A 6,107-nucleotide genomic window follows, 5' to 3' on the forward strand; every position below is an offset into this window, starting at 1 on the left:
ATCTCCTGAAGATACCTTGACCAACGCCAGGGTTTGCAGCAGGAAGCGGATTCTCAAAAATGGGGTTTGGGGAATTGTTTAGTTGGTTTCTAGGGTTCGAACCCTGTAATGATCTCCTGGCTAAGAGGTAGGATGCTTGTATCCACAGTCTGAAGCGGCATCGTGGGGAGTCATGCATTCGCACCACGTCGAGGTACCAGTGAATGGGGTGACTTGGGGGTTGAGTGGCTGCTGCATTTCACCACTATGGCACTAACAACAGCCGCAAGGACAGAGTGTTCAGTGGCTTCTTCTGAGTGCCCTCCCTGACATGCTTTTTTTTTTTTTTAATATGTGTTCCTTATTTTCCTTTTTTTTTTAGGGCCTCACCTGTGGCATATGGACATTCCCAGGCTAGGGATTCAATCAGAGCTGCAGCTGCTGGCCTACACCACAGCCACATCCACGCCAGATGCGAGCTGCATCTGTAACCTATGCCGCCACTTGTGGCAATGACAGATCCTTAACCTCCTGAGTGAGGCCCGGGATCGAACCTGCATCCTCATGGACACTGTGTTGGGGTCTTAACCCGCTGACCCACAACGGGAACTCCAGGACCCCTGACATGCTTAATGAAGGAATATTATGAGCATAGGTCTTTATTTTTTATTTATTTTTTTGTCTTTTTGCCATTTCTTGGGCTGCTCCCGTGGCATATGGAGGTTCCCAGGCTAGGGGTCTAATCGGAGATGTAGCCGCTGGCCTACACCACAGCTCAGGGCAACACCAGATCCTTAACCCACTGAGTGAGGCCAGGGATTGAACCTGCAACCTCATGGTTCCTAGTCGGAGCCACAAGGGGAAGTCCATGAGCGCTGGTCTTTAAACTTTCAGCTCCAATCACAGTCAGAGAGCCAAAGAGTTTCTACGAAAACCGTAAAAGAATTTCATATTTCTTGTAAACACAGGGCCAACACAGCTGAAAATTCTGCATAAACCAGAGGTGCATGGGTTCCAGAATCACATACAAATTTGAATTTAAAACTTCGCTAACTTTCTAACAGGAAGTTTTGGGCATTGATTGGGAAGGTGTGGGAACCTGAGTTTTACAGTGGTGACATCTGGTTGAACACAACTAAATCTGAACCTCTTGAGCCTCCTCTGTTCCCACTTTTCCACACTGGCTACCGACTCATTCCCCACTCGCCTTTTCAGTAAAACGCATCAAAAGAGTGATCTAGGGAATTCCCATTGTGGCTTAGCGGGTTAAGAACCTGACTAGGAACCATGATGTTGCAGATTCGATCCCTGGCTTCGCTCAGTGGATTCAGGATCCAGCGTTGCCACAAGCTGCGGTGGAGGTTGCAGATGTGGCTCAGGTCCTGAGTTTTGGTGGCTGTGGTATAGACTGGCAGCCACAGCTCTGATGCAGCGCTTAGCCTGGGAACTTCCATATGCCACAGGGATCACCCTAAAAAGAAAAATAAAAGTGACCTGAACCTACCATCTCTGAATGTTTGCCATGGATTCTGTTGTCAGTGTCACTCTTTCAGGCTTTCCTCACCGCCTCTCCAGTGGAGCTGCTTTTGTCTTTCAATCCAGTGGTCAGGTTTCAGTGTGCATCTTAGCTGGTTGATAGAAGCGGTCGTCAGCTGCTTACTCCCTCTTTGTTAATAACCTTTCCTTTTACTCCCAGGAGCCACCTTCGTGGGGTTTCTTCCTTCCTCCCTGGTTTCTCCTCATCGGTCTCCACTGTGATGAGTTCTGCCACTTGTCCCAGGCTTCTGAGTTTTGAACCTTTCCAGATTGCTTTTTTTTTCCCCCCTTTCTTTCTCTCTTTAAAAATTGATAATCTGGGAGTTCCCATCGTGGCGCAGTGGTTAGCAAATCTGATTAGGAACCATGAGATTGCGGGTTCTATCCCTGCCCTTGCTCAGTGGGTTAACGATCTGGCGTTGCTGTGGCTGTGGTGTAGGCTGGTGGCTACAGCTCCAATTGGACCCCTAGCCTGGGAACCTCCATGTGCTGTGGGTGTGGCCCTAAAAAGACAGGAAAAAAAAAAAAAAAAAAAGAATATACTCTGGAGTTCCTGCTGTGGCACAGTGGTATTGAGGGTGTTTCTGCAGCACTGGGACACAGGTTCAATCCCCGGCCTGGCACAGTGGGTTGAGCTGCAGAATAGTTTGTAACTGTGGCTCATATCCCATTCCTAGCTGAGGAACTCTATATGCTGCAGGACGGCCAAAAATACATTAAGAAAAAAAAAATATATATATATATATTCTGGAGTTCCCGCCATGGAAAAGCAGGTTAAAATCTGGTGTTGCCTCTGAGGTAGCTTAGATTCCATCCCTGGCCCGGTACAGTGGGTTAAGGATCTGTGGCATAGGTCTCAGTTGCGGTTCAGGTTCGATCCCTGGGCCAGGAACTTCCGTATGTCACAGGCAGAGCTGAAAAAGAAAAATAAGTAAAATATAAACTCATCCTTTCAGTGGCCTCATTTAATCTCATGTCTTTAATGGCTATCTCTATGTCAATGGTTTCCACATTAGTTTTCCTTTAAATTTATTTTATTCAAGTATAGTTGATTTACAATATTGTGTTAATTTCTGCCGTGTAGCAAAGTGATCCAGCTTTACATACATATATATAAACTGTACTTATATATATATAATGTATATATACATTCTTTTATTTTTATTTTCTTTTTTTTGTCTTTTCTAGGGCAGCACCCGTGGCATATGGAGGTTCCCAGGCTAGGGGTCGAATTGGAGCTATAGGTGCCAGCCTATGCCACAGCCACAGCAATGCAGGATCCAAGCCGTGTCTGCGACCTACACCACAGCTCATGGCAACGCCGGATCCTTGACCCACTGAGTGAGGCCAGGGATTGAACTCTCAACCTCATGATTCCTAGTCAGGTTCATTAACCCCTGAGCCACAATGGGAACTCCCTGTACATTCTTTTAAATATTCTTTTCCATGATGGTTTTTCATAGGATATTGAATATAGTTCCCTGTGCTGGGTGGTCAGGCCTTGTGGTTTATCCCTTCTGTATATAATAGTTGGCATCTGCTCTTGGGAACACCCAACTCATCCTTCCCTCCCCCCTTCCCCCGCTTGGCAACCCCAAGTCTGTTCTCTTTGTCGGTGGCTCAGTTTCATAAATAAGTTAATTTGTGTCAAATTTTATTTTATTTTTTTGGCCACACCCATGGCACGTGGACATTCCAGGGCCAGGGACTGAATCTGAGCCACGGCTGCCACCGCCGCCGCAGCAGTGACAACGTCAGATCGTTCACGTGCTGTGCTGTAGTGGGAACTCCGTTTGTGTCCTGTTTTTGATTTCACAAAGAAGCGGTCTCATACGGTATTCATCTTTCTCTTTCTGACTTCCTTCACTTCGTATGATCATTTCCAGGTCCATCCATGTTGCTGCAAATGGCATTTGTTGGTTCTTTTTTGTGGCCAAGAGCAGTCCATTTATATATGGATGGTTTCCATATTTGCATGTCCAGGCCATACCTGCTTCCTTTACTCAACAGTCAACTGCCTACGCCGTAGTTCCTTATCCGTGTCTAAAAGCTATCTCAGGAGTTCCTCAGCGGTAATGAACCTGACTAGTATCCATGAGGTTGCGGGTTCGATCCCTAGCCTTGCTCAGCGGGTTAAGGATCCAGTGTTTCCGTGAGCTGTGGTGTGGGTCACAGACACAGCTCGGCTCCCACATTGCTGTGGCTGTGGTGGAGGCCGGCAGCTGCAGCTCTCATTCAGCCCTTAGCCTAGGAACTTCCATATGCTGCAGCTGCGGCCCTAAAAAGCAATAACGAATGAACTAACTAAATGAATGAACAAAAAAATAAACTATATCTCTAACTTAACGTTCACATGCCAGTTCTGAGCTTGCTTGACATCTGATCTATTTCTTGGCCTTTTCCATTATCTGCCCTGGATCCCACGGACCCTTACAGGATCCGTTCCTCAGCTGTCCACGTCGCCAGCTCCCATTGGCTTCAACCCATAGGAGGCACTGGCAGGAGAGAGAATGCTGACACGGGGTCTCCTCCCCTCTGTCTCTGCTCTGGGATGCTTCTCTGGAAGTGGCTGCAGCTCTTCCTAGACAGACCTGCTTGGTTTCTGCTTCCATAGGGAGACCTCAGTCCCTGGGCCCTGACGTCACTTCCTCCGTTTGTCCCTCCAGCCAGGGGTGGTCTTGGCTTTCTGCCGCTGTGAATGTCCAGTTTCCCTCCCCATCCCCTTTTGGCTCTCAGGTCTTCCATCATCCATCGACCCAATCCCCTACCTCAAATTCTATTTCCAGTGTGCAAAGTAGTTGCTATTTTTCAGTCGAGTTTTTTTTTTTTAATTATTATTATTTTTTTAGAGCCACTTCTGCAGCATATGGAGGTTCCCAGGCTAGGGGTCTGACCAGAGCTGCAGCTGCCGGCCTCCACCACAGGCGCAGCAACGTGGGCTTCAAGCTGCATCTGGGACCTACACCAGAGCTCATGGCAACGCCGGATCCTTAACCCACCGAGGGATGCCAGGGATCGAACCTGCAACGTCATGGATACTAGTTGGGTTCCTTCCTGCTCAGCCACAAGGGGAATTGCTTCAGGTGAGTCTTGATTGCTATGGTTCTTGGTGCAGAGTGGCCTCAGAAAACAGATCCCCAAGCTGGGCTTCTGGGCTTAGGATGTTCATGTGCTTACGCTTTAATGAAATATCTTCACAGGAAAACGGGATTACAGTTACCCCTAGAATACACTGTCTTGGTGTTTCCATCATGGCGCAGTGGAAACAAATCTGACTAGGAGCCATGAGGTTGCGGGTTTGATCCCTGGCCCTGCTCAGTGGGTTAGGGATCCAGCATTGCCATGAGCTGTGGCATAGGTCACGGATGTGGCTCAGATCTGGCTTTACTGTGGCTGTGGCGTAGGCCGGCAGCTGTCTCTCCGATAGGACCCCTAGCCTGGGAACCTCCATATGCTGCGAATATGGCCCTAAAATGCAAAAAAAAAAAACAAACAAACAAACAAAAAAAAAAAAGAAAGAAAGAAAAAAAGAATAGACTATCTCTAGGAGGACTGTACAGTGTACTGTAACACTGGTTCTTTTGCCCATTAACTATGTATCTTCATGGAAATAATTTAGCCTCTCTCCACCGATTTCTTCCTCTGTATCTTGGTCAGTTCAGGCTGCTATTAACAAACTACTGTGGCCTGGGTAGCTTAAGCGATTTATTTCTCACTGTTCTGCAGGATGGGAAGTTCCAGGTCGAAGTCCTGGCAGATTTAGTGTCTGGTCAAAAGCCTGTTTCCTTGGTTTTTAGGTGGCTGCCTTCTTGCCGTGTCCTCCTCTTAAAAGGGCTTAGTACGTTTCCTGGTGTGGCTCAGCAAGATAAGAACCCATTGTGTCTGTGAGGCTGGGGGTTCGATCCCTGGCCTTGCTCAGTGGGTTAAGGAGCTAGTGTGGGCAGAGCAGCGTGGGTCACAGATGCAGCTCAGATCTGGTGTGGCTGTGGCTGTGGTAGAGGCCGGCAGCTGCAGCTCTGATTCAGCCCCTTGCCTGGGAATTCCCTTATGCCCCAGCTGCAGCCCTAAAAATAATAAATAGAGGTCCCACCCTCATGACCTCATCTGATTACCTCCCAACGGCCCCATTACCACATTGGGAATCAGGGCATCAACATAAGAATTTTGAGGAGTTCCCACTGTGGCTCAGGGGTAATGAACCTGACTAGTATCCATGAGGATGCGGGTTTGATCCCTAGCCTCACTCAGTGAGTTAAGGATCTGGCATTGTACTGAGCTGTTGCAGCTTGGATCTGGCATGTCTGTGGCTAAAGCTATGGCTGGCACCTGTAGCTGTGATTCAACCCCTAGCCCGGGAACCTCCATGTTCCACAGGTGCGGCTCTAAAAAGCAAAAAAAAAAAAAGAATTTTGAGGGACACTTACAGTCCATAGCACTCTGTAAAATGAGAATAATGTTTCATCCTCAGAGGGGTTTTAGATTCCTCCAGTTCCCATTATCTTGTGGGTACAAATGAAGCCACATTAATACGTCTCATCACTGGAGTCCTGATCACTCACCAGGTTGGGGATCTGGCATCATCACTGTTGTGT

This window comes from Sus scrofa, chromosome 6, assembly GCF_000003025.6.
Source record: "Sus scrofa isolate TJ Tabasco breed Duroc chromosome 6, Sscrofa11.1, whole genome shotgun sequence".
In the NCBI taxonomy this organism is placed as follows: Eukaryota; Metazoa; Chordata; class Mammalia; order Artiodactyla; family Suidae; genus Sus; species Sus scrofa.